Source organism: Protopterus annectens, chromosome 7.part0, assembly GCF_019279795.1.
Source record: "Protopterus annectens isolate FY-2018-M chromosome 7.part0, PAN1.0, whole genome shotgun sequence".
Taxonomy (NCBI): Eukaryota; Metazoa; Chordata; order Ceratodontiformes; family Protopteridae; genus Protopterus; species Protopterus annectens.
The window spans coordinates 1,958,063,600-1,958,075,780 of record NC_056739.1 but is presented as its reverse complement, the minus strand read 5'-3'; the positions used below and the strand labels follow the sequence as shown (position 1 = coordinate 1,958,075,780).

Below are 12,181 nucleotides of genomic sequence, written 5' to 3'. Positions count from 1 at the left end.
GAACAGATTTTCGGCTCCGATTTTGCCTACATTATGCCGTCACATCCTCCGACTACACAAATAACTAAAAAACGCAAAGAAAAGGACCGACACTCGCGGTCCGCGGTTTCGGCTGAAACCGCGGTTAAGCAATCCATGAGTGTCTCGGTTTCGGCCGAAACCGAGCAAGCGGTTCTTTCTTCAGCCGATAACTTGCCTTCTACCGAGGCCTCTTCTATTCTGGCAGAAACGGCTTCTGAAATCCAGCCTTCTGTTGCGATTTCACAGGATTTATTAGACACCATTCCACTAGATATTTCTACTCCTGCACGTGGAGCTGCTAGGCCTCCTACAGCTATGTCTATTAAGGCCTTTGCCAGGGCTAAAGCAGCCAAAACTTCCAAACCTGTACCTGCCAAGCCCCCCTCTCACAGGCCCAGCACCAGCTCCCATATGCTTTCTTTGGCACAGGATCTCATCACTTTAATCCGTGGATCCCAGCCTCATCCAGACAGGGCCTCTCTCCCTCCTCCAGAAAAGAGGCCTAGAGCGGAGCCCCCTGAGCCAGTAGCCACAGATGATTCTTCTGATGATTCAGAACATTCAGATCCTCCTGAGGCTTCTTATTCTCCTTACGAAGACTCCGATGCTGAGGAGTCCATCCCTTCAGCCTCTCCTCCTGAGGAATTTTCCTTTGGGGAAACCTTGCATGCTATGAGGGAACAATTTCAGTGGCAGGGCCAAGATTTCTCAGACTCAAGAAAAAGGCTTAGGACCTTTCTACACTTACCACAGCATAGGCCTTTAGCTATTCCTCCAGTTCTATCTGTTGTTGATGATGCATTTAATGATGCTTGCACTACTCCTGATACTTTACCTCCGGCTCCTGCTAAACCAGATAGGTACTACAGGGTCCCGGACACTCATCACCACTTATATAAGGCCCCTTTTGCAGATCCAGAGACTATCTCCCAGGGCCCTAAAGCTGTAGCAGCTACTTCTTCTAAAAACCCCCTCCCCTCTGAAAGGGAATCCAGGTCCTTAGAGAGATGGGGTAAAAAAGTTTACACCTCTGCTACTTTGTCAGCTAGAGCTTTGAACTGCCAATTTCATATGATTCAATATCAAGAGTTTATGCTTGACCAGTTGACTAAAAAGCTGTCCTCTGAAGAATCTTTAGATAAGTATGTTCAAGAAATGTTACATAACATACAGCAGGTTAGTAACCATTCTTTAAAATGTGGCTATGATGCACTGGAGGCTTCCTTTAGATCAGCCATGACTGGCACAGTTATCAGGAGACATGCATGGTTGAAAGAGCAGGCATTACCAGACCATGTCAAATCAAAGCTTTTGGATGCACCCATGGACAAGGTCAATTTATTTGGTTCCCCTGCACAGCAGGTACTAAAAAAGATGGAAGAGAAGGCGAAATCTGTACAAACAGTGAAAGATTTCTTACAGGTTCAACCTCAAAGGTTTAGCAGGAACTGGCCCTCCAAGAACTGGTCCTTTCCAGACTCCTCTAAGACACAGAGAGGCAGGAATAGGCGTTCAAGAGGCATAAATCAATCCAGGGGTGCCTACAGAAGACGCCAGTGGCAAGGTAACAACCAGCGAACCACGGACACAGCCACCACCACTACAACAACACAATCACAGTGACTTGGCTGTGGCACCGCCTACCAGGGAACAACTGGAAGCACCCTTAGGCGGAAAGCTAACCTTATTTTCAAAGAACTGGCATTGCATCACAAGGGAAAGATGGATTTTGCAAACTATAGACCAAGGTTACAGGTTCCATTTCCATACTCTACCAGGAAAGAGAGGAATGCCAAACCTACCACCTACTCAAAGGGCAGAAACTCTAAAGCAAATATCTCAACTATTAAGAATGAGAGCTGTGGAAAAGGTACCACCTATGGAACAAGGAAAGGGATTTTACTCTAGACTCTTCCTGGTACCAAGAAAAGAGAGAAAATGGAGGCCTATTCTCGACCTGTCCGCTTTAAACACATTCCTCATTGTTCCAAAATTCAAAATGCTGACCCTACAGCAGCATCTTCCCATGCTGGGCAAGGAGTCTTGGCTGGTAACTCTAGATCTCAAGGAGGCATACCTGCACGTCCCCATACGACCAATTTGCAGAAGATACCTCAGATTTCTTGCAGGATCAGAGCATTATCAATTCTCAGCATTGCCCTTTGGCTTATCTACTGCCCAGAGTGTTCACGAAATGCCTGGCATCAGTAATTGCTCATTGCAGACTTCAGGGGATCCAAATTTATCCCTACCTGGACGACTGCCTGATACAAGCGGAAAACAAAAGCAAGCTAACAGAAGACTTACAAAGAGTCATTTACCTGCTGCAAGCCCTGGGATATACAGTCAATATAAAAAAGTCAAGGCTGATTCCATCCCAAAGAATAACCTTTCTGGGTGCAGAGCTGGACACATCAAAACAAATGGCATTCCTAACTGCAGAAAAGAAAGAGCAACTACCTCTCTACTTTTTGGCATTAACAAAGCAGAACCATCTAACTGCAAGAAAAGTACTACAAGCACTAGGCTTCATGGCATCCTGCATTATTCTGGTCCCTCATGCCAAACTGCATATGAGAAAGCTACAGTGGTACCTAAAGAATTTGTGGTCCCAACACAAGCACAGCCTAGAAACCAAAATTCCAATAATCCCATGCCTGAAGCAAGAGTTCCTATGGTGACCTCAGGCCTGTCAATCAAACACAGGATTGCCCTTCTGCAACAGTCAACCAAGACAAACCATCACGACAGATGCCTCAGACCTCGGTTGGGGGGCACACATGCTGGGCAAGTGCATACAAGGCTTATGGGCTCAAGACCAGCTGCGCCTGCACATAAATCTAAAGGAAATGCTGGCAGTAAAATTGGCAATCCAGTCATTCAGACCATTTCTCCAAGAAGGGCAGTTGATGATAAGGACCGACAACACCACAGTTATGTGGTACATCAACAAACAGGGAGGCACACATTCATATCCTCTATGCCAGCTGGCACTGGACCTATGGGATGTGGCTCTGAGCTACAACATTCAGTTATAAGCAATTTTTGTACCGGGAAAAGAAAACATTCTGGCAGACATATTAAGCAGAACTACCACAGATGCCCACGAATGGATGCGGCATCCGGACATCTTCAAAGCCATCACAACAGAATGGGGATTACCACAAATAGACTTATTTGCATCCCCACTCAATCACCAGCTAAAGAAATTCTGCACAAGGACGTACCACCCACTTGCTTGGAAGGTGGACTCCCTATCTTTCAGTTGGAAAAATCTGACAGCATACGCATTCCCACCACTTCCTTTGATGCACAAGGTACTTCTCAAGATCAAAGAGGAACGTCCAAGGATCATTCTGATAGCTCCAGACTGGCCAAGACAACATTGGTACCCATTGCTGAGGAGCATGTCTCGGGAACAAATATGGACACTACCCCTGATCCCATTACTGTTAACACAGAACAACTACAACATCCTGCATCCAAACCTGAAAACTCTGCAGTTAACTGCCTGGAACATTACATAAGAGCAACTAACCCAAATTTATCCCAAAGGGTTAAAGACATAATCCTTGAGGCTCGTAGACCTTCAACAAGAAAGAATTATGCAGCAAAATGGAAAAGATATCTCATTTGGACTACTGCAAAAGGAGAAGATGTGGCACTGGTAAACATAGCCAACATCCTGGAGTACTTGGCAGAGCTCTTCCATACAGGCCTGTCCTATTCTTCCATCAAGATACATGCATCAGCTATTTCAGCAGAATACAGCTTGGATCCTCCTGTCTTCTCTCATCCTCTGCTCAGACAGTTTCTGAGAGGAATTAAAAATGTAAAACCTCCCAGGAAACCACCATTGCCAGCATGGGACTTGAACTTTGTGCTAGAAAAATTGACACTTCCCCCTTTCGAACCAGCAGCAACAGCAGAATTACAATTCTTTTCCTGGAAGACTGCTTTCCTGCTGGCAATCACCTCAGCAAGAAGGGTCTCTGAACTACAGGCATTAATGGCAGTGCAACCCTTCCTGATCTTCCATCAAGATAGAGTGTCCATGAGAACAAATCCTACATTTATGCCTAAGGTGGTATCCAGAGTGTCTTTAAATCAGGCTATCCACCTACCTACATTCTTCCCCAACCCACAGAACAGGGGAGAAAGACTCTTGCATACCTTGGATGTACATAGACAATTACGCTACTACCGGGACAGGACCAAATCCAATAGGAAAACTGACCAGCTTCTGGTAGCATATGCAACAGGAAAGGAAGGAAAACCAATTTCAAAACAGACAATCTCCAAATGGATAGGAAATTGCATTAGATTTTGTTACTCCTACCATGGAAAGAAAACTCCAGAGAACATCAGACCTCACTCCACAAGGGCTACAGCCACTACCACAGCTTTCTTACGAGGAGTGGCTACCAAGGACATTATAGAGGCTGCTACTTGGACCTCCGTGCATACATATGCCAAGCATTACAATTTACCTTTATACTCTAGATCCCGAGCAGGTTTTGCCACTGCTGTTTTGCAAGGGATCCTAACTCACCATAATCTCTCCTTTTTTCCTCCTCCCCTAGTTTAGCTATGGTATTCTACCCATTTGTAAGGACTGCAGATGCATCCTTGAAGGACATAGTACAGTTTTGTACCTACCATAAATGTAGATGTCCGATAGGAATGCATCTGCAGTCAGGATTACCCTCCCACCTTCCCCTCTGTGGTACTCCTAGGGTATTTGCCATCCTTCAGCTAGCTTGGGGGGGATCTATTGTGGTGTATTTGTTTGTATATATGTACATACATGCTTATTTTATGTGTTTGCTCTCTACTATTTGGAAACATTGGCATTTATCCAAATTTAGCCATCCTAGAGGGCACCTGGCATCTGGGGCAAGAAACACTGAGGAAAATGGTGTTGGCTGATGCCTTTATACCCGAAAAACTGCAGCGATGACGTCGGGTGAAGTGCGACACCAGCCGAAGCCAGACCCAGACTTTGGAATCCGGCCGACCGAAGGGCTGCCTGACGACAGGACTACCCATTTGTAAGGACTGCAGATGCATTCCTATCGGACATCTACATTTATGGTAGGTACAAAACTGTACTTTCTGAAGTGACCTGAGTGCTTGTGTTATGTGGTGGATCCTGGCGCCTGACAGGCAGCTAACAGTAATCTTCGCCTTATTCAGCCTAATGAGTGGGACGTCATTGTGCCTGACTATAGAGTCACCTATTACTAGTATGCTGGGTATGTTATTTTGCCTTAAGGGCTGTGATTGCATGGAACACTGGTTTTGTGAAGTATGTGTTGCATGGTTTGTGTTGGGGGCTGGAGGTTGCTTGGATGTTTGCTTTGGAAGTCTCTGTTGGTTTAGCAGATTTTTATTTAGAGCCTCCGAGTATGTTTTCATGTATTTGTGTGTTTTTTTCCAGTGCTGCTTTAATGGGTTTATGTGAGACTGGTGGTGCGATGCATGTATTTCCCTTCTCCTCTTGACTGTCTGATCCAGTCTTGGGTTGAGAAAGCTTAGCCTCCAGTTTGGCCGTATAATTGCATCTCTCGCATGTATTAGTGTTTGGTGGTAGGAGGAGGGGGCTGTCTGTGTACATGAGGCAGTTGTAACATTGCCTCAAAATGCCCAGATTCATCAGTTGGACTGGAGAGTACACCTGAAACTCCCCTTTGGACATGCCTGGATAGGTACAGTGAACTATTTTACTGGATGGCTGGTAAGGTCGAATAGAGAGCCTTGTCCTTCTGTACAGTACAGGAGGGTCTGGTGCTAGGGTTTATAAGTGCTTGCTATAAGTTTTGAATAAGTGCCAGGCTGAGAAAAAAAGTGGCTTGAGTGCTTAAGTTGAAAGTTTGTCTAGTTCCAAGGGAAAAATTGAAGAGGAGACTTACTGGAGCCGGGAATACTTTTACCCTAGCTAACCAGTGCTGCCCAGCACACAAAACCGGGCAAATATGGTATTTATTGCAGGGAAATGAAAGAGATAGAAATTAGCCCAAAATGGCCAATAAACTACTAATTTCTGGGCTGAAACCACACCTCCAGGGACAGACAGGCTGCTCAAAGCTCCCCTCTCTCACAGGTGAACAGAGAACTTCATTCTATCCAAGTAAGGTATGGGCTAACACAGATTTGTAACACAGCCCTGAATTCAGCACTAACCTGAAAACTGGACTATACTAGCTTAGAAAGGCGGGAAACAAGCATATATATATATATATATATATATATATATATATATATATATATACATATATATTGTTAGAAAATAAAGCAGATACACTCAAAAAACACTTAAAATGCACAGAAAAGTATTCTTATTGTTATATATTGCAGATCAGAGTTGTAGTCAATACCCCTAGTAATAAAGTAGGAAGAAACACAAATACAGTAAAAGCAGATGAATAAAGTACAATAGAAAACAAACTGATTTTAAACAAGTTACCCAATTAACCAGACAAAAAGCTCAAACCTGAGCCCTGTTCCAGCAGTCTTCAATCAGATAAGTTTTAACTGCACACCCCTGCTTACTAGGGTGCAGGGTAACCTTCTCCAAAAAAGATGGCCTGGATCAGTGCTCAAGTTATACAAACAAAGCTCGATTGAGCAGGCCTGAATCTGGTCTGTGCTACAGCAACAAGCCGCCCCAATTTCAGAAAGAAACAATTCAAATAAGCAGGCACAATAAGCCTGTGACCAGATATTCCCAGCTCAGAAGGGCAGAATCCAGCCTCTCCTCCCACAAGAGTACAGACCACAAACCTTCTTAATGTAGAATAATTGGCCTGAAGCCCAAGTGCTTAAGCCAGAATTAATACACTTTTAGAATAGCAGACACTGGGCCTTCAATCAGCAATTCCCAGCTTAGAAGGATGTAAGCTACCTGTCCTGCCACAACAGTGCAGACCACAAACCTTGATGTAAATCAGCCTGTATGAAGCCCAAGTGCTTAAATAAAAGACTTAGAATTTTTAACAGTTACAGTTTAATCAAGCTACTACCAAGCAGTAATAAATGCAGCAGAATAAATCAAATTGAGTACTTTTAAGAAAAGCAAAAGAAAGGAGGAAAGACAAATACAGTAAAAGTATTTTTTTTTGGCCTTCTCAAATCTACTCTCTGTATTAAGTAAAGTGAACACTAGACTCAATATGATCTCACTGTACTTGGCTAAGTGAGCAAATGAGATGGACCCAGGAGGAGTGTTCTAATACAGACTTACAGGAGGGGCGGGCAATTCCAGAGCCATCAACACTTAATACCAACACAACAACAGAGAGGGAGGGTGGGAACTAACTGCAGAGAGATACAGAGCACACTGTAAAACACACACAACAAAAAAATGAAACTACAGTACTTTTAAATCTCTGTTTGTACTTAACAGAATATTAAAATGCAAGTTTCACTTAGCTCCAGCTTCTAATGCAGATGTTTGTAGCCAAGCAAGTCTCTCTTTTCAGCTGTGAGAAACATTTCTGCAGTTTTGGCTTTGCAGATGCCCGCCCCTAGTGTAAATTTGATCTGGGACCCTCCTCCCAGTCTAATGTCATTACTTCATTCTACCCAGTACAGGGAGAACAATCCGCCAATCAGCTTAGTTTCTGCTACTCCTTTCTCTCTTTCCTTTCTCTCTTTCCACTTAACTTTTTTTTTAATCATCTGCTTTTACTGTATTTGTGTTTATTCCTACTTTATTTTGCTTTTGCGTCATCTTAAAAGTACTCAATTGTATTTATTACTGCTTGGTGTAACTCATTCTAAGCCTTTTAGTTTAAGCACTTGGGCTTCAGACCAGTTGTTTTACATTAAGAAGGTTTGTGGTCTGCACTGTAGTGGCAGAACAGGTAGCTTACATCCTTCTAAGTTGGGAACTGCTGATTGACAGCTCAGTGTCTGTTATTCTAAAAGTGTATTAATTCTGGTTTAAGCACTTGGGCTTCAGGCCAGTTATTTTACATTAAGAGGGTTCGTGGTCTGCACTCTTGTGGGAGGAGAGACTCTGCCCTTCTGAGCTGGGAATTTCTGGCTAAAGGCTTATAGTGCCTGCATATTTGAACTGCTTCTTACTGAAATTGGTACACCTTGTTTGCTGTAGCATAGACTAGATCCAGACTTGCTGAATCTAGCTTTGTTTGTATGCTTGTTGTTTGTTTGCTTATTTCCCTGAAACACTAATTTCACCTAAAATGCGGCTTTTCAGCACTTCTGTGGATCCCTAGTGATATCTGCATTGCTTACTGTACTTATTTCCTTGTTTCACTTGAAAGAAAGTTACTGTTTGTCGTTTTTGCATTTAAGTTACCTGTAACACATTGCATTTAAGTTACTTGGCACTTGCTCACTAAGTCAGCACTAAAAAATTAAAAGCACTACACCCTCACAAACTCCCCTTGAATACCTTGTTCCCCAATGGCCCTTTTTTCAATTATAAAGGAATTCCCAATACTATTCTAGCATGTCCAAAGGTCAGTTGTCAATCTCCTGGTGAATCTGGGAATCTTGAGGCAATGTTACAACTGCCTCATGTACACAGACAACCCTCTCCTCCTCCCAACAAATTCCAACACATGTGAGAGATGCAACCATATAGCCAAACTGGAGGCTAAGCTCTCTCAACTCAGTACTGGTGTAACCAGTCAGGAGGAGAAGGAAACCACACTCACTACAATTCCAGTCTCACATAGACCTACCACGACAGCAAACCAAACACATAAACACACAAAAACATACTCGGAGGCTCTAAATAAAAATCTGCCTAAGCAGCAGAGACCTCCAAAGCAGACACCCAAGCAATCGCTACCCCTACCCCAAAACAAAACACGTACAACACAGAGATCACAAAGCCAGTGTGCCGAACAGTCACAGCCCTTAAGGCTAAACAACACACCTGATACACTTGCAATAGGTGACTCTATCTTCAGGCACACTGACGTCCGGCTCACCAGGCTGAACAAGGAGAAGGTCACGGTGAGCTGCCTGTCGGGTGCTAGGATCCGCCACATAACACAAGCACTCAGGTCATTCCAAGGCAAGTACAAATATGACTCAGTCATTGTCCATGCTGGTGTGAATGACCTGAGACGTACCTCCCTGGACTACATGAAAAGAGACATAGAGAAGCTCTCTGAGCATGTAGCACAGGCCGGTATGACCCTGACCTTGAGTAGCATCTTACCCTCACCAAGAATGATGCCACAGTATGAAGACAAGATGATCAATTTCAACAATTGGCTTAAGTATTTGTTTCATTCAAAGGGGATCCAATGCCTGTCAGCCTGGGATGACATGCTCGACAAGCCACGATGCTTGGCTAGGGACGGCTTGCACCTGTCACCCCTGGGCTTTCGGATATTGGCAAAGGCTCTTGTTACCCCCATAGTGCCTTTTTTAGGCAAGCCTCAAAAGACAAACCCACCTCCATAGGTATCACAAGGGATAAGAAACTAAGAGTAATGCTATTCAACGCCAGAAGTCTAAACCTCAAGATGCGCACGCACTCACTCAAAACTCTCCTTTAGCATGGAGAACATTGATATCTGTGCAGTAACAGAAACCTGGTTCAAGGCTCCCGAGAGCACCCCAGCACTACCAGGTTCCTCATATCATGCTTTTCGGCCCCAAAACTTGGACCGAACCACAAAAGGAGGGGGAGTATCAATATTTGTCAAAGATACCCACACCTCCAGGTTGGTGGCACAGGACGAAGCATCAGAGACTATCCATGTGCAACTAACGGTGGATAAAACTGCCTTCCAGTTTATAGCCTGCTACAGACCACCCTCCCAAAACCAGGAACCCCACTCGGCCTTCCTGAGAACACTGGAAAATATGAAGGTCTCTCCAAACACCATTATATTGGGTGACTTCAACTACCCAAACATAGACTGGGAGCATACACCCTAGCCCAAAGGTTCCTAGAATTTATAAACTCAAATGCTATGGAACAACTTGTTACCACTCCCACAAGAGGGGAAAACATACTGGACCTGATCATCACCAACATGGGGACTCTATGCTCCAGACCAGAAGTGTATCCCTCACTGGTAAGATCAGACCATAAACTAATCTCACTGGATAGCCCAGAAAACCACAGTGAAAAACTTCTCTAAAGCAAATTTCACACTCCTCAGAACCGAGGTGGAATCCTTCAAAGCCCTTGGGCCTGTGGAAAATACGGCCCAGACCGCAGAATCCTTTATAAACGCATTCTATGAACACCTTCAGGAATGCATGGATCATGCAATCCCAAATAAAACCAAGACCCAGTCCTCAAAAGGCAGACGTCCTGTCTGGTGGACCCCAGCCATAAACAAACTATACAATAGGAGGAGGAAGCTACTACATGATAGAGCAAAATTCCAAAAAGGGAAGGCATCTCTGATCAGTATTAGCAAAAAACTACGGGCACTCATAAAATCGTCTAAGGCCAGCTTCGAGAGAAAAATTGCACAGGACACTAAGGATAATCACAAGGCTTTCTTTAGTTATGTTAGGAACCTGGGTGGGAATTCCCAGATATGCTCAGAATTAGTCCAAAATGACAAAAAATACACCGAACCCACAGACATTGCCAGCATCCTAGCTGACAGGTTCAGCGCAAACTTCTCCCCCCCTTCCCCACCAAAACGACAAATATCTATCCCAGCAGAGTGCTGCCCCCATGACATCTCAGATGCTCAGGTAAGAGCCGCCCTCTCCAAAGCAAAAAACACAGCATCAGTGGGACCAGACGGTGTCCCGGGCTGCGTCCTACATGAACTCCAAGAAGAGCTAAACCCAAACATAAAACTACTGTTCAATCTCAGCCTTACTACAGGATATGTACCCAAAGAGTGGCATACAGCAACAGTAGTCCCTCTCCACAAAGGTGTTGCCTCAATGGATCCTGGAAACTATCGCCCCATAAGCCTGACTAGTTTGGTCTACAGAGCTATGGAAAGGATCATCATGGACCTCAGAAATAAAGATATTGGGTACCTACAGACACTGGATCCTACCCAGTTCGGCTGTAAGGGCAGATCCTGCCTCTTAAACCTGGTCGATTTCTTTGAAGCAGTCACCAAGGCCATTGACGAGGGGAAGGTGGTCCACACAGCCTACCTGGACCTCGCAAAAGCCTTCGATACAATACCCCACTCGGGCATTATAGATAAGCTCACCAGCTTAAATATAAACCCTTATGTCACTCGATGGGTTGCAAACTGGCTCAAGGACAGAACCCACATGGTTAGAATTGCTGGAGCCCTGTCAGACTCCAAACCAGTTACAAGTGGCGTCCCACAAGGCTCAGTCCTGGGACCTCTCTTGTTCGGTATATATTTCTCGGAGGTACAGGCCAACACGGAAGGACTGTGGCTGACCAAGTTCGCAGATGACTGCAAACTGGGCGCCATAATCTACTCTCCAGCCGACACATGCATCCAGCAAAAGGGCCTCATAGAAACAGACAACTGGTGCCAGAGCCATGGCCTCAAGCTAAACGCCAAAAAGTGTATAGTCATCCCCTTTGGCAAAAACAAAGTGCCCACAAATTACCACATAGGTGGTAATCCATTAAGTACAGAAGAAGTAATTAGGGACCTGGGGACTCAAGTTGATAGCAATCTCTCATTTGACAACCACGTGGCCAAAGTGGTTAGAAGAACATTTTATATAGCCCACCTAATCATGAAGGGATTCACATCTAGATCAGGGGAGGTCATCGTGCCTCTTTAATCATCCCTCATCAGGCCCATAATTGAGTACAATGCCCCTTTTGGGATGTACCTTACCAGACACCTGCAGCAACTGGAAAGACCCCAAAAGTACCTCACCAAGAGGATCAAAGGGCTCAAACAGGTGCCATATGCTGCCCGGCTAAAGAAACTCAAGCTCTACTCAGTGGCATACCGCCTGCTCAGAGGCGATCTGTGCCTGACGTATAAAGCCATGTCCAACCCGGAATTAATGGACATGCTGCACCTCAGAAAATCCATATCCCATCGAGCTATGTGCTTGAGAGACTTGAACCTCAGCACTGAAATAAATAGGACATACTGGAGGGACAGATTCATAACCCAGAGACTCCCTTCACTCTGGAATAAAATCCCAGTCCTGGTTAGGCAGAGTCCCTCATTGACTCTCTTCAAGAGGAATCTTG

General features: G+C 44.6%; 1 protein-coding gene across 3 annotated transcripts in view; it reads left to right on the top strand.

Moving 5' to 3' along the window:
- CHD2 (chromodomain helicase DNA binding protein 2) overlaps positions 1-12,181 on the top strand; it is a 3,702,317-nt gene that overhangs the window by 1,279,285 nt on the left and 2,410,851 nt on the right. The window lies entirely within an intron of this gene.